At 35.4% G+C, this 14,944-nt stretch overlaps 55 non-coding genes and 1 pseudogene across 55 annotated transcripts; all 56 read right to left on the bottom strand.

The window, feature by feature from the left end:
- Positions 1 to 2: 2 nt before the first annotated feature.
- On the bottom strand, positions 3 to 121 carry LOC145298180 (5S ribosomal RNA). The gene has a single exon (XR_013870464.1). It is a non-coding gene; the product is annotated as a 5S ribosomal RNA (ribosomal RNA).
- Positions 122 to 272: 151 nt separating this feature from the next.
- LOC145298179 (5S ribosomal RNA) lies at positions 273 to 391 on the bottom strand. The gene has a single exon (XR_013870463.1). It is a non-coding gene; the product is annotated as a 5S ribosomal RNA (ribosomal RNA).
- A 148-nt stretch (positions 392 to 539) lies between these two features.
- LOC145299964 (5S ribosomal RNA) lies at positions 540 to 658 on the bottom strand. The gene has a single exon (XR_013872204.1). It is a non-coding gene; the product is annotated as a 5S ribosomal RNA (ribosomal RNA).
- Positions 659 to 809: 151 nt separating this feature from the next.
- On the bottom strand, positions 810 to 928 carry LOC145298178 (5S ribosomal RNA). The gene has a single exon (XR_013870462.1). It is a non-coding gene; the product is annotated as a 5S ribosomal RNA (ribosomal RNA).
- Positions 929 to 1,079: 151 nt separating this feature from the next.
- Positions 1,080 to 1,198, bottom strand: LOC145298177 (5S ribosomal RNA). Its single transcript, XR_013870461.1, has one exon. It is a non-coding gene; the product is annotated as a 5S ribosomal RNA (ribosomal RNA).
- A 152-nt stretch (positions 1,199 to 1,350) lies between these two features.
- On the bottom strand, positions 1,351 to 1,469 carry LOC145301146 (5S ribosomal RNA). The gene has a single exon (XR_013873347.1). It is a non-coding gene; the product is annotated as a 5S ribosomal RNA (ribosomal RNA).
- A 150-nt stretch (positions 1,470 to 1,619) lies between these two features.
- LOC145298176 (5S ribosomal RNA) lies at positions 1,620 to 1,738 on the bottom strand. The gene has a single exon (XR_013870460.1). It is a non-coding gene; the product is annotated as a 5S ribosomal RNA (ribosomal RNA).
- Positions 1,739 to 1,889: 151 nt separating this feature from the next.
- LOC145298175 (5S ribosomal RNA) lies at positions 1,890 to 2,008 on the bottom strand. Its single transcript, XR_013870459.1, has one exon. It is a non-coding gene; the product is annotated as a 5S ribosomal RNA (ribosomal RNA).
- Positions 2,009 to 2,157: 149 nt separating this feature from the next.
- On the bottom strand, positions 2,158 to 2,276 carry LOC145301157 (5S ribosomal RNA). The gene has a single exon (XR_013873358.1). It is a non-coding gene; the product is annotated as a 5S ribosomal RNA (ribosomal RNA).
- A 151-nt stretch (positions 2,277 to 2,427) lies between these two features.
- LOC145300871 (5S ribosomal RNA) lies at positions 2,428 to 2,546 on the bottom strand. The gene has a single exon (XR_013873081.1). It is a non-coding gene; the product is annotated as a 5S ribosomal RNA (ribosomal RNA).
- Positions 2,547 to 2,696: 150 nt separating this feature from the next.
- On the bottom strand, positions 2,697 to 2,815 carry LOC145298173 (5S ribosomal RNA). The gene has a single exon (XR_013870457.1). It is a non-coding gene; the product is annotated as a 5S ribosomal RNA (ribosomal RNA).
- A 152-nt stretch (positions 2,816 to 2,967) lies between these two features.
- LOC145299726 (5S ribosomal RNA) lies at positions 2,968 to 3,086 on the bottom strand. The gene has a single exon (XR_013871974.1). It is a non-coding gene; the product is annotated as a 5S ribosomal RNA (ribosomal RNA).
- Positions 3,087 to 3,235: 149 nt separating this feature from the next.
- On the bottom strand, positions 3,236 to 3,354 carry LOC145301145 (5S ribosomal RNA). Its single transcript, XR_013873346.1, has one exon. It is a non-coding gene; the product is annotated as a 5S ribosomal RNA (ribosomal RNA).
- Positions 3,355 to 3,505: 151 nt separating this feature from the next.
- LOC145298172 (5S ribosomal RNA) lies at positions 3,506 to 3,624 on the bottom strand. Its single transcript, XR_013870456.1, has one exon. It is a non-coding gene; the product is annotated as a 5S ribosomal RNA (ribosomal RNA).
- A 149-nt stretch (positions 3,625 to 3,773) lies between these two features.
- On the bottom strand, positions 3,774 to 3,892 carry LOC145300399 (5S ribosomal RNA). Its single transcript, XR_013872623.1, has one exon. It is a non-coding gene; the product is annotated as a 5S ribosomal RNA (ribosomal RNA).
- A 152-nt stretch (positions 3,893 to 4,044) lies between these two features.
- On the bottom strand, positions 4,045 to 4,163 carry LOC145301144 (5S ribosomal RNA). Its single transcript, XR_013873345.1, has one exon. It is a non-coding gene; the product is annotated as a 5S ribosomal RNA (ribosomal RNA).
- A 150-nt stretch (positions 4,164 to 4,313) lies between these two features.
- On the bottom strand, positions 4,314 to 4,432 carry LOC145298171 (5S ribosomal RNA). The gene has a single exon (XR_013870455.1). It is a non-coding gene; the product is annotated as a 5S ribosomal RNA (ribosomal RNA).
- Positions 4,433 to 4,581: 149 nt separating this feature from the next.
- Positions 4,582 to 4,700, bottom strand: LOC145301143 (5S ribosomal RNA). Its single transcript, XR_013873344.1, has one exon. It is a non-coding gene; the product is annotated as a 5S ribosomal RNA (ribosomal RNA).
- A 151-nt stretch (positions 4,701 to 4,851) lies between these two features.
- Positions 4,852 to 4,970, bottom strand: LOC145298170 (5S ribosomal RNA). Its single transcript, XR_013870454.1, has one exon. It is a non-coding gene; the product is annotated as a 5S ribosomal RNA (ribosomal RNA).
- A 149-nt stretch (positions 4,971 to 5,119) lies between these two features.
- On the bottom strand, positions 5,120 to 5,238 carry LOC145300398 (5S ribosomal RNA). The gene has a single exon (XR_013872622.1). It is a non-coding gene; the product is annotated as a 5S ribosomal RNA (ribosomal RNA).
- Positions 5,239 to 5,389: 151 nt separating this feature from the next.
- Positions 5,390 to 5,508, bottom strand: LOC145301142 (5S ribosomal RNA). Its single transcript, XR_013873343.1, has one exon. It is a non-coding gene; the product is annotated as a 5S ribosomal RNA (ribosomal RNA).
- Positions 5,509 to 5,658: 150 nt separating this feature from the next.
- Positions 5,659 to 5,777, bottom strand: LOC145298169 (5S ribosomal RNA). Its single transcript, XR_013870453.1, has one exon. It is a non-coding gene; the product is annotated as a 5S ribosomal RNA (ribosomal RNA).
- Positions 5,778 to 5,929: 152 nt separating this feature from the next.
- LOC145298168 (5S ribosomal RNA) lies at positions 5,930 to 6,048 on the bottom strand. Its single transcript, XR_013870452.1, has one exon. It is a non-coding gene; the product is annotated as a 5S ribosomal RNA (ribosomal RNA).
- Positions 6,049 to 6,200: 152 nt separating this feature from the next.
- LOC145298167 (5S ribosomal RNA) lies at positions 6,201 to 6,319 on the bottom strand. Its single transcript, XR_013870451.1, has one exon. It is a non-coding gene; the product is annotated as a 5S ribosomal RNA (ribosomal RNA).
- A 145-nt stretch (positions 6,320 to 6,464) lies between these two features.
- On the bottom strand, positions 6,465 to 6,583 carry LOC145298166 (5S ribosomal RNA). Its single transcript, XR_013870450.1, has one exon. It is a non-coding gene; the product is annotated as a 5S ribosomal RNA (ribosomal RNA).
- Positions 6,584 to 6,734: 151 nt separating this feature from the next.
- Positions 6,735 to 6,853, bottom strand: LOC145298165 (5S ribosomal RNA). Its single transcript, XR_013870449.1, has one exon. It is a non-coding gene; the product is annotated as a 5S ribosomal RNA (ribosomal RNA).
- Positions 6,854 to 7,002: 149 nt separating this feature from the next.
- Positions 7,003 to 7,121, bottom strand: LOC145298164 (5S ribosomal RNA). Its single transcript, XR_013870448.1, has one exon. It is a non-coding gene; the product is annotated as a 5S ribosomal RNA (ribosomal RNA).
- A 151-nt stretch (positions 7,122 to 7,272) lies between these two features.
- Positions 7,273 to 7,391, bottom strand: LOC145301347 (5S ribosomal RNA; annotated as a pseudogene).
- Positions 7,392 to 7,541: 150 nt separating this feature from the next.
- LOC145298162 (5S ribosomal RNA) lies at positions 7,542 to 7,660 on the bottom strand. Its single transcript, XR_013870446.1, has one exon. It is a non-coding gene; the product is annotated as a 5S ribosomal RNA (ribosomal RNA).
- A 151-nt stretch (positions 7,661 to 7,811) lies between these two features.
- LOC145300870 (5S ribosomal RNA) lies at positions 7,812 to 7,930 on the bottom strand. Its single transcript, XR_013873080.1, has one exon. It is a non-coding gene; the product is annotated as a 5S ribosomal RNA (ribosomal RNA).
- Positions 7,931 to 8,079: 149 nt separating this feature from the next.
- Positions 8,080 to 8,198, bottom strand: LOC145298161 (5S ribosomal RNA). Its single transcript, XR_013870445.1, has one exon. It is a non-coding gene; the product is annotated as a 5S ribosomal RNA (ribosomal RNA).
- Positions 8,199 to 8,350: 152 nt separating this feature from the next.
- LOC145301141 (5S ribosomal RNA) lies at positions 8,351 to 8,469 on the bottom strand. The gene has a single exon (XR_013873342.1). It is a non-coding gene; the product is annotated as a 5S ribosomal RNA (ribosomal RNA).
- Positions 8,470 to 8,620: 151 nt separating this feature from the next.
- LOC145298160 (5S ribosomal RNA) lies at positions 8,621 to 8,739 on the bottom strand. Its single transcript, XR_013870444.1, has one exon. It is a non-coding gene; the product is annotated as a 5S ribosomal RNA (ribosomal RNA).
- Positions 8,740 to 8,890: 151 nt separating this feature from the next.
- On the bottom strand, positions 8,891 to 9,009 carry LOC145300309 (5S ribosomal RNA). The gene has a single exon (XR_013872538.1). It is a non-coding gene; the product is annotated as a 5S ribosomal RNA (ribosomal RNA).
- Positions 9,010 to 9,158: 149 nt separating this feature from the next.
- On the bottom strand, positions 9,159 to 9,277 carry LOC145298159 (5S ribosomal RNA). The gene has a single exon (XR_013870443.1). It is a non-coding gene; the product is annotated as a 5S ribosomal RNA (ribosomal RNA).
- A 151-nt stretch (positions 9,278 to 9,428) lies between these two features.
- LOC145298158 (5S ribosomal RNA) lies at positions 9,429 to 9,547 on the bottom strand. The gene has a single exon (XR_013870442.1). It is a non-coding gene; the product is annotated as a 5S ribosomal RNA (ribosomal RNA).
- Positions 9,548 to 9,699: 152 nt separating this feature from the next.
- On the bottom strand, positions 9,700 to 9,818 carry LOC145300528 (5S ribosomal RNA). Its single transcript, XR_013872745.1, has one exon. It is a non-coding gene; the product is annotated as a 5S ribosomal RNA (ribosomal RNA).
- A 150-nt stretch (positions 9,819 to 9,968) lies between these two features.
- Positions 9,969 to 10,087, bottom strand: LOC145298157 (5S ribosomal RNA). The gene has a single exon (XR_013870441.1). It is a non-coding gene; the product is annotated as a 5S ribosomal RNA (ribosomal RNA).
- Positions 10,088 to 10,240: 153 nt separating this feature from the next.
- On the bottom strand, positions 10,241 to 10,359 carry LOC145298156 (5S ribosomal RNA). Its single transcript, XR_013870440.1, has one exon. It is a non-coding gene; the product is annotated as a 5S ribosomal RNA (ribosomal RNA).
- A 151-nt stretch (positions 10,360 to 10,510) lies between these two features.
- LOC145300869 (5S ribosomal RNA) lies at positions 10,511 to 10,629 on the bottom strand. Its single transcript, XR_013873079.1, has one exon. It is a non-coding gene; the product is annotated as a 5S ribosomal RNA (ribosomal RNA).
- A 149-nt stretch (positions 10,630 to 10,778) lies between these two features.
- On the bottom strand, positions 10,779 to 10,897 carry LOC145298155 (5S ribosomal RNA). Its single transcript, XR_013870439.1, has one exon. It is a non-coding gene; the product is annotated as a 5S ribosomal RNA (ribosomal RNA).
- Positions 10,898 to 11,049: 152 nt separating this feature from the next.
- On the bottom strand, positions 11,050 to 11,168 carry LOC145301140 (5S ribosomal RNA). The gene has a single exon (XR_013873341.1). It is a non-coding gene; the product is annotated as a 5S ribosomal RNA (ribosomal RNA).
- A 151-nt stretch (positions 11,169 to 11,319) lies between these two features.
- Positions 11,320 to 11,438, bottom strand: LOC145298154 (5S ribosomal RNA). The gene has a single exon (XR_013870438.1). It is a non-coding gene; the product is annotated as a 5S ribosomal RNA (ribosomal RNA).
- Positions 11,439 to 11,589: 151 nt separating this feature from the next.
- LOC145298153 (5S ribosomal RNA) lies at positions 11,590 to 11,708 on the bottom strand. Its single transcript, XR_013870437.1, has one exon. It is a non-coding gene; the product is annotated as a 5S ribosomal RNA (ribosomal RNA).
- Positions 11,709 to 11,857: 149 nt separating this feature from the next.
- Positions 11,858 to 11,976, bottom strand: LOC145298151 (5S ribosomal RNA). Its single transcript, XR_013870435.1, has one exon. It is a non-coding gene; the product is annotated as a 5S ribosomal RNA (ribosomal RNA).
- Positions 11,977 to 12,127: 151 nt separating this feature from the next.
- Positions 12,128 to 12,246, bottom strand: LOC145298150 (5S ribosomal RNA). Its single transcript, XR_013870434.1, has one exon. It is a non-coding gene; the product is annotated as a 5S ribosomal RNA (ribosomal RNA).
- Positions 12,247 to 12,398: 152 nt separating this feature from the next.
- Positions 12,399 to 12,517, bottom strand: LOC145300527 (5S ribosomal RNA). Its single transcript, XR_013872744.1, has one exon. It is a non-coding gene; the product is annotated as a 5S ribosomal RNA (ribosomal RNA).
- A 151-nt stretch (positions 12,518 to 12,668) lies between these two features.
- LOC145298149 (5S ribosomal RNA) lies at positions 12,669 to 12,787 on the bottom strand. Its single transcript, XR_013870433.1, has one exon. It is a non-coding gene; the product is annotated as a 5S ribosomal RNA (ribosomal RNA).
- A 153-nt stretch (positions 12,788 to 12,940) lies between these two features.
- LOC145298148 (5S ribosomal RNA) lies at positions 12,941 to 13,059 on the bottom strand. Its single transcript, XR_013870432.1, has one exon. It is a non-coding gene; the product is annotated as a 5S ribosomal RNA (ribosomal RNA).
- Positions 13,060 to 13,212: 153 nt separating this feature from the next.
- LOC145300049 (5S ribosomal RNA) lies at positions 13,213 to 13,331 on the bottom strand. The gene has a single exon (XR_013872286.1). It is a non-coding gene; the product is annotated as a 5S ribosomal RNA (ribosomal RNA).
- A 144-nt stretch (positions 13,332 to 13,475) lies between these two features.
- Positions 13,476 to 13,594, bottom strand: LOC145298147 (5S ribosomal RNA). Its single transcript, XR_013870431.1, has one exon. It is a non-coding gene; the product is annotated as a 5S ribosomal RNA (ribosomal RNA).
- A 153-nt stretch (positions 13,595 to 13,747) lies between these two features.
- Positions 13,748 to 13,866, bottom strand: LOC145300868 (5S ribosomal RNA). The gene has a single exon (XR_013873078.1). It is a non-coding gene; the product is annotated as a 5S ribosomal RNA (ribosomal RNA).
- Positions 13,867 to 14,016: 150 nt separating this feature from the next.
- Positions 14,017 to 14,135, bottom strand: LOC145298146 (5S ribosomal RNA). The gene has a single exon (XR_013870430.1). It is a non-coding gene; the product is annotated as a 5S ribosomal RNA (ribosomal RNA).
- Positions 14,136 to 14,286: 151 nt separating this feature from the next.
- LOC145298145 (5S ribosomal RNA) lies at positions 14,287 to 14,405 on the bottom strand. Its single transcript, XR_013870429.1, has one exon. It is a non-coding gene; the product is annotated as a 5S ribosomal RNA (ribosomal RNA).
- Positions 14,406 to 14,554: 149 nt separating this feature from the next.
- LOC145299880 (5S ribosomal RNA) lies at positions 14,555 to 14,673 on the bottom strand. Its single transcript, XR_013872122.1, has one exon. It is a non-coding gene; the product is annotated as a 5S ribosomal RNA (ribosomal RNA).
- A 151-nt stretch (positions 14,674 to 14,824) lies between these two features.
- On the bottom strand, positions 14,825 to 14,943 carry LOC145298144 (5S ribosomal RNA). The gene has a single exon (XR_013870428.1). It is a non-coding gene; the product is annotated as a 5S ribosomal RNA (ribosomal RNA).
- Position 14,944: the final 1 nt, after the last annotated feature.

Genomic DNA, 14,944 nt, shown 5'->3' with positions numbered 1-14,944 from the left:
AATGCTTACAGCACCTGGTATTCCCAAGCGGTCACCCATCTAAGTACTGACCAGGCTCTACGTTGCTTAACTTCGGGGATCGGACGAGAACCGGTGTTTTCAACGTGATATGGCCGTAAGCGAAGACGTGCCATAATTTTAACTATTACAATTTCAATATTTATTTACCAAATCTGATAATGTAATGATATTTTGTTTTTTGTTTTTTTATCTAATATTTTACATTAAAATCGAACGCATTTTTATGAGTTTTTCCAAAAATTCAGGGGAAATGCTTACAGCACCTGGTATTCCCAAGCGGTCACCCATCTAAGTACTGACCAGGCTCTACGTTGCTTAACTTCGGGGATCGGACGAGAACCGGTGTTTTCAACGTGATATGGCCGTAAGCGAAGAAGTGCCATAATTTTAACTATTACAATTTCAATATTTATTTACCAAATCTGATAATTTAATGATACTTTATTTGTTTTTTTTACCTAATATTTTACATTAAAATCGAACGCATTTTATGAGTTTTTCCAAAAATTCAGGGGAAATGCTTACAGCACCTGGTATTCCCAAGCGGTCACCCATCTAAGTACTGACCAGACTCTACGTTGCTTAACTTCGGGGATCGGACGAGAACCGGTGTTTTCAACGTGATATGGCCGTAAGCGAAGACATGCCATAATTTTAACTATTACAATTTCAATATTTATTTACCAAATCTGATAATGTAATGATATTTTGTTTTTTGTTTTTTTATCTAATATTTTACATTAAAATCGAACGCATTTTTATGAGTTTTTCCAAAAATTCAGGGGAAATGCTTACAGCACCTGGTATTCCCAAGCGGTCACCCATCTAAGTACTGACCAGGCTCTACGTTGCTTAACTTCGGGGATCGGACGAGAACCGGTGTTTTCAACGTGATATGGCCGTAAGCGAAGACGTGCCATAATTTTAACTATTACAATTCAATATTTATTTACCAAATCTGATAATGTAAGTATTTTTTTTTTGTTTGTTTTTTTATCTAATATTTTACATTAAAATCGAACGCATTTTTATGAGTTTTTCCAAAAATTCAGGGGAAATGCTTACAGCACCTGGTATTCCCAAGCGGTCACCCATCTAAGTACTGACCAGGCTCTACGTTGCTTAACTTCGGGGATCGGACGAGAACCGGTGTTTTCAACGTGATATGGCCGTAAGCGAAGACGTGCCATAATTTTAACTATTACAATTTCAATATTTATTTACCAAATCTGATAATGTAATGATATTTTGTTTTTTGTTTTTTTTTCTAATATTTTACATTAAAATCGAACGACATTTTTATGAGTTTTTCCAAAAATTCAGGGGAAATGCTTACAGCACCTGGTATTCCCAAGCGGTCACCCATCTAAGTACTGACCAGGCTCTACGTTGCTTAATATCGGGGATCGGACGAGAACCGGTGTTTTCAACGTGATATGGCCGTAAGAGAAGACGTGCCATAATTTTAACTATTACAATTTCAATATTTATTTACCAAATCTGATAATTTAATGATACTTTATTTGTTTTTTTTTACCTAATATTTTACATTAAAATCGAACGCATTTTTATGAGTTTTTCCAAAAATTCAGGGAAAATGCTTACAGCACCTGGTATTCCCAAGCGGTCACCCATCTAAGTACTGACCAGGCTCTACGTTGCTTAACTTCGGGGATCGGACGAGAACCGGTGTTTTCAACGTGATATGGCCGTAAGCGAAGACGTGCCATAATTTTAACTATTACAATTTCAATATTTATTTACCAAATCTGATAATGTAATGATATTTTGTTTTTTGTTTTTTTATCTAATATTTTACATTAAAATCGAACGCATTTTTATGAGTTTTTCCAAAAATTCAGGGGAAATGCTTACAGCACCTGGTATTCCCAAGCGGTCACCCATCTAAGTACTGACCAGGCTCTACGTTGCTTAACTTCGGGGATCGGACGAGAACCGGTGTTTTCAACGTGATATGGCCGTAAGCGATGAAGTGCCATAATTTTAACTATTACAATTTCAATATTTATTTACCAAATCTGATAATTTAATGATACTTTATTTTTTTTTTTTACCTAATATTTTACATTAAAATCGAACGCATTTTTATGAGTTTTTCCAAAAATTCAGGGGAAATGCTTACAGCACCTGGTATTCCCAAGCGGTCACCCATCTAAGTACTGACCAGACTCTACGTTGCTTAACTTCGGGGATCGGACGAGAAGCGGTGTTTTCAACGTGATATGGCCGTAAGCGAAGACATGCCATAATTTTAACTATTACAATTTCAATATTTATTTACCAAATCTGATAATGTAATGATATTTTGTTTTTTGTTTTTTTATCTAATATTTTACATTAAAATCGAACGCATTTTTATGAGTTTTTCCAAAAATTCAGGGGAAATGCTTACAGCACCTGGTATTCCCAAGCGGTCACCCATCTAAGTACTGACCAGGCTCTACGTTGCTTAATATCGGGGATCGGACGAGAACCGGTGTTTTCAACGTGATATGGCCGTAAGCGAAGAAGTGCGATAATTTTAACTATTACAATTTCAATATTTATTTACCAAATCTGATAATTTAATGATACTTTATTTGTTTTTTTTTACCTAATATTTTACATTAAAATCGAACACATTTTTATGAGTTTTTCCAAAAATTCAGGGGAAATGCTTACAGCACCTGGTATTCCCAAGCGGTCACCCATCTAAGTACTGACCAGGCTCTACGTTGCTTAACTTCGGGGATCGGACGAGAACCGGTGTTTTCAACGTGATATGGCCGTAAGCGAAGACGTGCCATAATTTTAACTATTACAATTTCAATATTTATTTACCAAATCTGATAATGTAATGATATTTTGTTTTTTGTTTTTTTTTCTAATATTTTACATTAAAATCGAACGACATTTTTATGAGTTTTTCCAAAAATTCAGGGGAAATGCTTACAGCACCTGGTATTCCTAAGCGGTCACCCATCTAAGTACTGACCAGGCTCTACGTTGCTTAACTTCGGGGATCGGACGAGAACCGGTGTTTTCAACGTGATATGGCCGTAAGCGAAGAAGTGCCATAATTTTAACTATTACAATTTCAATATTTATTTACCAAATCTGATAATTTAATGATATTTTATTTGTTTTTTTTACCTAATATTTTACATTAAAATCGAACGCATTTTTATGAGTTTTTCCAAAAATTCAGGGGAAATGCTTACAGCACCTGGTATTCCCAAGCGGTCACCCATCTAAGTACTGACCAGGCTCTACGTTGCTTAATATCGGGGATCGGACGAGAACCGGTGTTTTCAACGTGATATGGCCGTAAGAGAAGAAGTGCGATAATTTTAACTATTACAATTTCAATATTTATTTACCAAATCTGATAATTTAATGATACTTTATTTGTTTTTTTTTTACCTAATATTTTACATTAAAATCGAACGCATTTTTATGAGTTTTTCCAAAAATTCAGGGGAAATGCTTACAGCACCTGGTATTCCCAAGCGGTCACCCATCTAAGTACTGACCAGGCTCTACGTTGCTTAACTTCGGGGATCGGACGAGAACCGGTGTTTTCAACGTGATATGGCCGTAAGCGAAGACGTGCCATAATTTTAACTATTACAATTTCAATATTTATTTACCAAATCTGATAATTTAATGATACTTTATTTGTTTTTTTTACCTAATATTTTACATTAAAATCGAACGCATTTTTATGAGTTTTTCCAAAAATTCAGGGGAAATGCTTACAGCACCTGGTATTCCCAAGCGGTCACTCATCTAAGTACTGACCAGGCTCTACGTTGCTTAACTTCGGGGATCGGACGAGAACCGGTGTTTTCAACGTGATATGGCCGTAAGCGAAGACGTGCCATAATTTTAACTATTACAATTTCAATATTTATTTACCAAATCTGATAATGTAATGATATTTTGTTTTTTGTTTTTTTTATCTAATATTTTACATTAAAATCGAACGCATTTTTATGAGTTTTTCCAAAAATTCAGGGGAAATGCTTACAGCACCTGGTATTCCCAAGCGGTCACCCATCTAAGTACTGACCAGGCTCTACGTTGCTTAATATCGGGGATCGGACGAGAACCGGTGTTTTCAACGTGATATGGCCGTAAGAGAAGAAGTGCGATAATTTTAACTATTACAATTTCAATATTTATTTACCAAATCTGATAATTTAATGATACTTTATTTGTTTTTTTTTACCTAATATTTTACATTAAAATCGAACGCATTTTTATGAGTTTTTCCAAAAATTCAGGGGAAATGCTTACAGCACCTGGTATTCCCAAGCGGTCACCCATCTAAGTACTGACCAGGCTCTACGTTGCTTAACTTCGGGGATCGGACGAGAACCGGTGTTTTCAACGTGATATGGCCGTAAGCGAAGAAGTGCCATAATTTTAACTATTACAATTTCAATATTTATTTACCAAATCTTATAATTTAATGATATTTTATTTGTTTTTTTTACCTAATATTTTACATTAAAATCGAACGCATTTTTATGAGTTTTTCCAAAAATTCAGGGGAAATGCTTACAGCACCTGGTATTCCCAAGCGGTCACCCATCTAAGTACTGACCAGGCTCTACGTTGCTTAATATCGGGGATCGGACGAGAACCGGTGTTTTCAACGTGATATGGCCGTAAGAGAAGAAGTGCGATAATTTTAACTATTACAATTTCAATATTTATTTACCAAATCTGATAATTTAATGATACTTTATTTGTTTTTTTTTTACCTAATATTTTACATTAAAATCGAACGCATTTTTATGAGTTTTTCCAAAAATTCAGGGGAAATGCTTACAGCACCTGGTATTCCCAAGCGGTCACCCATCTAAGTACTGACCAGGCTCTACGTTGCTTAACTTCGGGGATCGGACGAGAACCGGTGTTTTCAACGTGATATGGCCGTAAGCGAAGACGTGCCATAATTTTAACTATTACAATTTCAATATTTATTTACCAAATCTGATAATTTAATGATACTTTATTTGTTTTTTTTACCTAATATTTTACATTAAAATCGAACGCATTTTTATGAGTTTTTCCAAAAATTCAGGGGAAATGCTTACAGCACCTGGTATTCCCAAGCGGTCACTCATCTAAGTACTGACCAGGCTCTACGTTGCTTAACTTCGGGGATCGGACGAGAACCGGTGTTTTCAACGTGATATGGCCGTAAGCGAAGACGTGCCATAATTTTAACTATTACAATTTCAATATTTATTTACCAAATCTGATAATGTAATGATATTTTGTTTTTTGTTTTTTTATCTAATATTTTACATTAAAATCGAACGCATTTTTATGAGTTTTTCCAAAAATTCAGGGGAAATGCTTACAGCACCTGGTATTCCCAAGCGGTCACCCATCTAAGTACTGACCAGGCTCTACGTTGCTTAATATCGGGGATCGGACGAGAACCGGTGTTTTCAACGTGATATGGCCGTAAGAGAAGAAGTGCGATAATTTTAACTATTACAATTTCAATATTTATTTACCAAATCTGATAATTTAATGATACTTTATTTGTTTTTTTTTACCTAATATTTTACATTAAAATCGAACGCATTTTTATGAGTTTTTCCAAAAATTCAGGGGAAATGCTTACAGCACCTGGTATTCCCAAGCGGTCACCCATCTAAGTACTGACCAGGCTCTACGTTGCTTAACTTCGGGGATCGGACGAGAACCGGTGTTTTCAACGTGATATGGCCGTAAGCGAAGACGTGCCATAATTTTAACTATTACAATTTCAATATTTATTTACCAAATCTGATAATGTAATGATATTTTGTTTTTTGTTTTTTTTATCTAATATTTTACATTAAAATCGAACGCATTTTTATGAGTTTTTCCAAAAATTCAGGGGAAATGCTTACAGCACCTGGTATTCCCAAGCGGTCACCCATCTAAGTACTGACCAGGCTCTACGTTGCTTAACTTCGGGGATCGGACGAGAACCGGTGTTTTCAACGTGATATGGCCGTAAGCGAAGACGTGCCATAATTTTAACTATTACAATTTCAATATTTATTTACCAAATCTGATAATGTAATGATATTTTGTTTTTTGTTTTTTTTACCTAATATTTTACATTAAAATCGAACGCATTTTTGTGAGTTTTTCCAAAAATTCAGGGGAAATGCTTACAGCACCTGGTATTCCCAAGCGGTCACCCATCTAAGTACTGACCAGGCTCTACGTTGCTTAACTTCGGGGATCGGACGAGAACCGGTGTTTTCAACGTGATATGGCCGTAAGCGAAGACGTGCCATAATTTTAACTATTACATTTTTAATATTTATTTACCAAATCTGATAATGTAATGATATTTTGTTTTTTTTATCTAATATTTTACATTAAAATCGAACGCATTTTTATGAGTTTTTCCAAAAATTCAGGGGAAATGCTTACAGCACCTGGTATTCCCAAGCGGTCACCCATCTAAGTACTGACCAGGCTCTACGTTGCTTAACTTCGGGGATCGGACGAGAACCGGTGTTTTCAACGTGATATGGCCGTAAGCGAAGACGTGCCATAATTTTAACTATTACAATTTCAATATTTATTTACCAAATCTGATAATGTAATGATATTTTGTTTTTTGTTTTTTTATCTAATATTTTACATTAAAATCGAACGCATTTTTATGAGTTTTTCCAAAAATTCAGGGGAAATGCTTACAGCACCTGGTATTCCCAAGCGGTCACCCATCTAAGTACTGACCAGGCTCTACGTTGCTTAACTTCGGGGATCGGACGAGAACCGGTGTTTTCAACGTGATATGGCCGTAAGCGAAGACGTGCCATAATTTTAACTATTACAATTTCAATATTTATTTACCAAATCTGATAATGTAATGATATTTTATTTGTTTTTTTTACCTAATATTTTACATTAAAATCGAACGCATTTTTATGAGTTTTTCCAAAAATTCAGGGGAAATGCTTACAGCACCTGGTATTCCCAAGCGGTCACCCATCTAAGTACTGACCAGGCTCTACGTTGCTTAACTTCGGGGATCGGACGAGAACCGGTGTTTTCAACGTGATATGGCCGTAAGCGAAGACGTGCCATAATTTTAACTATTACAATTTCAATATTTATTTACCAAATCTGATAATGTAATGATATTTTGTTTTTTGTTTTTTTATCTAATATTTTACATTAAAATCGAACGCATTTTTATGAGTTTTTCCAAAAATTCAGGGGAAATGCTTACAGCACCTGGTATTCCCAAGCGGTCACCCATCTAAGAACTGACCAGGCTCTACGTTGCTTAATATCGGGGATCGGACGAAAACCGGTGTTTTCAACGTGATATGGCCGTAAGCGAAGAAGTGCGATAATTTTAACTATTACAATTTCAATATTTATTTACCAAATCTGATAATTTAATGATACTTTATTTGTTTCTTTTTACCTAATATTTTACATTAAAATCGAACGCATTTTTATGAGTTTTTCCAAAAATTCAGGGGAAATGCTTACAGCACCTGGTATTCCCAAGCGGTCACCCATCTAAGTACTGACCAGGCTCTACGTTGCTTAACTTCGGGGATCGGACGAGAACCGGTGTTTTCAACGTGATATGGCCGTAAGCGAAGACGTGCCATAATTTTAACTATTACAATTTCAATATTTATTTACCAAATCTGATAATGTAATGATATTTTGTTTTTTGTTTTTTTATCTAATATTTTACATTAAAATCGAACGCATTTTTATGAGTTTTTCCAAAAATTCAGGGGAAATGCTTACAGCACCTGGTATTCCCAAGCGGTCACCCATCTAAGTACTGACCAGGCTCTACGTTGCTTAATATCGGGGATCGGACGAGAACCGGTGTTTTCAACGTGATATGGCCGTAAGCGAAGAAGTGCCATAATTTTAACTATTACAATTTCAATATTTATTTACCAAATCTGATAATTTAATGATACTTTATTTGTTTTTTTTACCTAATATTTTACATTAAAATCGAACGCATTTTTATGAGTTTTTCCAAAAATTCAGGGGAAATGCTTACAGCACCTGGTATTCCCAAGCGGTCACCCATCTAAGTACTGACCAGGCTCTACGTTGCTTAACTTCGGGGATCGGACGAGAACCGGTGTTTTCAACGTGATATGGCCGTAAGCGAAGACGTGCCATAATTTTAACTATTACAATTTCAATATTTATTTACCAAATCTGATAATGTAATGATATTTTGTTTTTTGTTTTTTTTATCTAATATTTTACATTAAAATCGAACGCATTTTTATGAGTTTTTCCAAAAATTCAGGGGAAATGCTTACAGCACCTGGTATTCCCAAGCGGTCACCCATCTAAGTACTGACCAGGCTCTACGTTGCTTAATATCGGGGATCGGACGAGAACCGGTGTTTTCAACGTGATATGGCCGTAAGAGAAGAAGTGCGATAATTTAAACTATTACAATTTCAATATTTATTTACCAAATCTGATAATTTAATGATACTTTATTTGTTTTTTTTTTACCTAATATTTTACATTAAAATCGAACGCATTTTTATGAGTTTTTCCAAAAATTCAGGGGAAATGCTTACAGCACCTGGTATTCCCAAGCGGTCACCCATCTAAGTACTGACCAGGCTCTACGTTGCTTAACTTCGGGGATCGGACGAGAACCGGTGTTTTCAACGTGATATGGCCGTAAGCGAAGACGTGCCATAATTTTAACTATTACAATTTCAATATTTATTTACCAAATCTGATAATGTAATGATATTTTGTTTTTTGTTTTTTTATCTAATATTTTACATTAAAATCGAACGCATTTTTATGAGTTTTTCCAAAAATTCAGGGGAAATGCTTACAGCACCTGGTATTCCCAAGCGGTCACCCATCTAAGTACTGACCAGGCTCTACGTTGCTTAACTTCGGGGATCGGACGAGAACCGCTGTTTTCAACGTGATATGGCCGTAAGCGAAGACGTGCCATAATTTTAACTATTACAATTTCAATATTTATTTACCAAATCTGATAATTTAATGATACTTTATTTGTTTTTTTTACCTAATATTTTACATTAAAATCGAACGCATTTTTATGAGTTTTTCCAAAAATTCAGGGGAAATGCTTACAGCACCTGGTATTCCCAAGCGGTCACCCATCTAAGTACTGACCAGGCTCTACGTTGCTTAACTTCGGGGATCGGACGAGAACCGGTGTTTTCAACGTGATATGGCCGTAAGCGAAGACGTGCCATAATTTTAACTATTACAATTTCAATATTTATTTACCAAATCTGATAATGTAATGATATTTTGTTTTTTGTTTTTTTATCTAATATTTTACATTAAAATCGAACGCATTTTTATGAGTTTTTCCAAAAATTCAGGGGAAATGCTTACAGCACCTGGTATTCCCAAGCGGTCACCCATCTAAGTACTGACCAGGCTCTACGTTGCTTAACTTCGGGGATCGGACGAGAACCGGTGTTTTCAACGTGATATGGCCGTAAGCGAAGACGTGCCATAATTTTAACTATTACAATTTTAATATTTATTTACCAAATCTGATAATGTAATTATATTTTGTTTTTTGTTTTTTTTATCTAATATTTTACATTAAAATCGAACGCATTTTTATGAGTTTTTCCAAAAATTCAGGGGAAATGCTTACAGCACCTGGTATTCCCAAGCGGTCACCCATCTAAGTACTGACAAGGCTCTACGTTGCTTAACTTCGGGGATCGGACGAGAACCGGTGTTTTCAACGTGATATGGCCGTAAGCGAAGACGTGCCATAATTTTAACTATTACAATTTCAATATTTATTTACAAAATCTGATAATGTAATGATATTTTGTTTTTTGTTTTTTATCAATTATTTTACATTAAAATCGAACGCATTTTTATGAGTTTTTCCAAAAATTCAGGGGAAATGCTTACAGCACCTGGTATTCCCAAGCGGTCACCCATCTAAGTACTGACCAGGCTCTACGTTGCTTAACTTCGGGGATCGGACGAGAACCGGTGTTTTCAACGTGATATGGCCGTAAGCGAAGACGTGCCATAATTTTAACTATTACAATTTCAATATTTATTTACCAAATCTGATAATGTAATGATATTTTGTTTTTTGTTTTTTTTTACCTAATATTTTACATTAAAATCGAACGCATTTTTATGAGTTTTTCCAAAAATTCAGGGGAAATGCTTACAGCACCTGGTATTCCCAAGCGGTCACCCATCTAAGTACTGACCAGGCTCTACGTTGCTTAACTTCGGGGATCGGACGAGAACCGGTGTTTTCAACGTGATATGGCCGTAAGCGAAGACGTGCCATAATTTTAACTATTACAATTTCAATATTTATTTACCAAATCTGATAATGTAATGATATTTTGTTTTTTGTTTTTTTATCTAATATTTTACATTAAAATCGAACGCATTTTTATGAGTTTTTCCAAAAATTCAGGGGAAATGCTTACAGCACCTGGTATTCCCAAGCGGTCACCCATCTAAGTACTGACCAGGCTCTACGTTGCTTAATATCGGGGATCGGACGAGAACCGGTGTTTTCAACGTGATATGGCCGTAAGCGAAGAAGTGCCATAATTTTAACTATTACAATTTCAATATTTATTTACCAAATCTGATAATTTAATGATACTTTATTTGTTTTTTTTACCTAATATTTTACATTAAAATCGAACGCATTTTTATGAGTTTTTCCAAAAATTCAGGGGAAATGCTTACAGCACCTGGTATTCCCAAGCGGTCACCCATCTAAGTACTGACCAGGCTCTACGTTGCTTAACTTCGGGGATCGGACGAGAACCGGTGTTTTCAACGTGATATGGCCGTAAGCGAAGACGTGCCATAATTTTAACTATTACAATTACAATATTTATTTACCAAATCTGATAATGTAATGATATTTTGTTTTTTGTTTTTTTTATCTAATATTTTACATTAAAATCGAACGCATTTTTATGAGTTTTTCCAAAAATTCAGGGGAAATGCTTACAGCACCTGGTATTCCCAAGCGGTCACCCATCTAAGTACTGACCAGGCTCTACGTTGCTTAATATCGGGGATCGGACGAGAACCGGTGTTTTCAACGTGATATGGCCGTAAGAGAAGAAGTGCGATAATTTAAACTATTACAATTTCAATATTTATTTACCAAATCTGATAATTTAATGATACTTTATTTGTTTTTTTTTTACCTAATATTTTACATTAAAATCGAACGCATTTTTATGAGTTTTTCCAAAAATTCAGGGGAAATGCTTACAGCACCTGGTATTCCCAAGCGGTCACCCATCTAAGTACTGACCAGGCTCTACGTTGCTTAACTTCGGGGATCGGACGAGAACCGGTGTTTTCAACGTGATATGGCCGTAAGCGAAGACGTGCCATAATTTTAACTATTACAATTTCAATATTTATTTACCAAATCTGATAATGTAATGATATTTTGTTTTTTGTTTTTTTATCTAATATTTTACATTAAAATCGAACGCATTTTTATGAGTTTTTCCAAAAATTCAGGGGAAATGCTTACAGCACCTGGTATTCCCAAGCGGTCACCCATCTAAGTACTGACCAGGCTCTACGTTGCTTAACTTCGGGGATCGGACGAGAACCGGTGTTTTCAACGTGATATGGCCGTAAGCGAAGACGTGCCATAATTTTAACTATTACAATTTCAATATTTATTTACCAAATCTGATAATTTAATGATACTTTATTTGTTTTTTTTACCTAATATTTTACATTAAAATCGAACGCATTTTTATGAGTTTTTCCAAAAATTCAGGGGAAATGCTTACAGCACCTGGTATTCCCAAGCGGTCACCCATCTAAGTACTGACCAGGCTCTACGTTGCTTAACTTCGGGGATCGGACGAGAACCGGTGTTTTCAACGTGATATGGCCGTAAGCGAAGACGTGCCATAATTTTAACTATTACAATTTCAATATTTATTTACCAAATCTGATAATGTAATGATATTTTGTTTTTTGTTTTTTTATCTAATATTTTACATTAAAATCGAACGCATTTTTATGAGTTTTTCCAAAAATTCAGGGGAAATGCTTACAGCACCTGGTATTCCCAAGCGGTCACCCATCTAAGTACTGACCAGGCTCTACGTTGCTTAACTTCGGGGATCGGACGAGAACCGGTGTTTTCAACGTGATATGGCCGTAAGCGAAGACGTGCCATAATTTTAACTATTACAATTTTAATATTTATTTACCAAATCTGATAATGTAATGATATTTTGTTTTTTGTTTTTTTTATCTAATATTTTACATTAAAATCGAACGCATTTTTATGAGTTTTTCCAAAAATTCAGGGGAAATGCTTACAGCACCTGGTATTCCCAAGCGGTCACCCATCTAAGTACTGACAAGGCTCTACGTTGCTTAACTTCGGGGATCGGACGAGAACCGGTGTTTTCAACGTGATATGGCCGTAAGCGAAGACGTGCCATAATTTTAACTATTACAATTTCAATATTTATTTACCAAATCTGATAATGTAATGATATTTTGTTTTTTGTTTTTTTATCAATTATTTTACATTAAAATCGAACGCATTTTTATGAGTTTTTCCAAAAATTCAGGGGAAATGCTTACAGCACCTGGTATTCCCAAGCGGTCACCCATCTAAGTACTGACCAGGCTCTACGTTGCTTAACTTCGGGGATCGGACGAGAACCGGTGTTTTCAACGTGATATGGCCGTAAGCGAAGACGTGCCATAATTTTAACTATTACAATTTCAATATTTATTTACCAAATCTGATAATGTAATGATATTTTGTTTTTTGTTTTTTTTTACCTAATATTTTACATTAAAATCGAACGCATTTTTATGAGTTTTTCCAAAAATTCAGGGGAAATGCTTACAGCACCTGGTATTCCCAAGCGGTCACCCATCTAAGTACTGACCAGGCTCTACGTTGCTTAACTTCGGGGATCGGACGAGAACCGGTGTTTTCAACGTGATATGGCCGTAAGCGAAGACGTGCCATAATTTTAACTATTACATTTTTAATATTTATTTACCAAATCTGATAATGTAATGATATTTTGTTTTTTGTTTTTTTTTATCTAATATTTTACATTAAAATCGAACGCATTTTTATGAGTTTTTCCAAAAATTCAGGGGAAATGCTTACAGCACCTGGTATTCCCAAGCGGTCACCCATCTAAGTACTGACCAGGCTCTACGTTGCTTAACTTCGGGGATCGGACGAGAACCGGTGTTTTCAACGTGATATGGCCGTAGGCGAAGACATGCCATAATTTTAACTATTACAATTTCAATATTTATTTACCAAATCTGATAATGTAATGATATTTTGTTTTTTGTTCTAATATTTTACATTAAAATCGAACGCATTTTTATGAGTTTTTCCAAAAATTCAGGGGAAATGCTTACAGCACCTGGTATTCCCAAGCGGTCACCCATCTAAGTACTGACCAGGCTCTACGTTGCTTAACTTCGGGGATCGGACGAGAACCGGTGTTTTCAACGTGATATGGCCGTAAGCGAAGACGTGCCATAACTTTAACTATTACAATTTTAATATTTATTTACCAAATCTGATAATGTAATGATATTTTGTTTTTTGTTTTTTTTTATCTAATATTTTACATTAAAATCGAACGCATTTTTATGAGTTTTTCCAAAAATTCAGGGGAAATGCTTACAGCACCTGGTATTCCCAAGCGGTCACCCATCTAAGTACTGACCAGGCTCTACGTTGCTTAATATCGGGGATCGGACGAGAACCGGTGTTTTCAACGTGATATGGCCGTAAGCGAAGGAGTGCGATAATTTTAACTATTACAATTTCAATATTTATTTACCAAATCTGATAATTTAATGATACTTTATTTGTTTCTTTTTACCTAATATTTTACATTAAAATCGAACGCATTTTTATGAGATTTTCCAAAAATTCAGGGGAAATGCTTACAGCACCTGGTATTCCCAAGCGGTCACCCATCTAAGTACTGACCAGGCTCTACGTTGCTTAACTTCGGGGATCGGACGAGAACCGGTGTTTTCAACGTGATATGGCCGTAAGCGAAGACGTGCCATAATTTTAACTATTACAATTTCAATATTTATTTACCAAATCTGATAATGTAATGATATTTTGTTTTTTGTTTTTTTATCTAATATTTTACATTAAAATCGAACGCATTTTTATGAGTTTTTCCAAAAATTCAGGGGAAATGCTTACAGCACCTGGTATTCCCAAGCGGTCACCCATCTAAGTACTGACCAGGCTCTACGTTGCTTAACTTCGGGGATCGGACGAGAACCGGTGTTTTCAACGTGATATGGCCGTAAGCGAAGAAGTGCCATAATTTTAACTATTACAATTTCAATATTTATTTACCAAATCTGATAATTTAATGATACTTTATTTGTTTTTTTTACCTAATATTTTACATTAAAATCGAACGCATTTTTATGAGTTTTTCCAAAAATTCAGGGGAAATGCTTACAGCACCTGGTATTCCAAAGCGGTCACCCATCTAAGTACTGACCAGGCTCTACGTTGCTTAACTTCGGGGATCGGACGAGAACCGGTGTTTTCAACGTGATATGGCCGTAAGCGAAGACGTGCCATAATTTTAACTATTACAATTTCAATATTTATTTACCAAATCTGATAATGTAATGATATTTTGTTTTTTGTTTTTTTATCTAATATTTTACATTAAATTCGAACGCATTTTTATGAGTTTTTCCAAAAATTCAGGGGAAATGCTTACAGCACCTGGTATTCCCAAGCGGTCACCCATCTAAGTACTGACCAGGCTCTACGTTGCTTAACTTCGGGGATCGGACGAGAACCGGTGTTTTCAACGTGATATGGCCGTAAGCG

This window comes from Euprymna scolopes, chromosome 18, assembly GCF_053919585.1.
Source record: "Euprymna scolopes isolate OS-2025 chromosome 18, ASM5391958v1, whole genome shotgun sequence".
NCBI lineage: Eukaryota > Metazoa > Mollusca > Cephalopoda > Sepiida > Sepiolidae > Euprymna > Euprymna scolopes.
The sequence above is the reverse complement of the archived record's forward strand: the minus strand, read 5'-3'. Positions and strand labels throughout refer to the sequence as shown.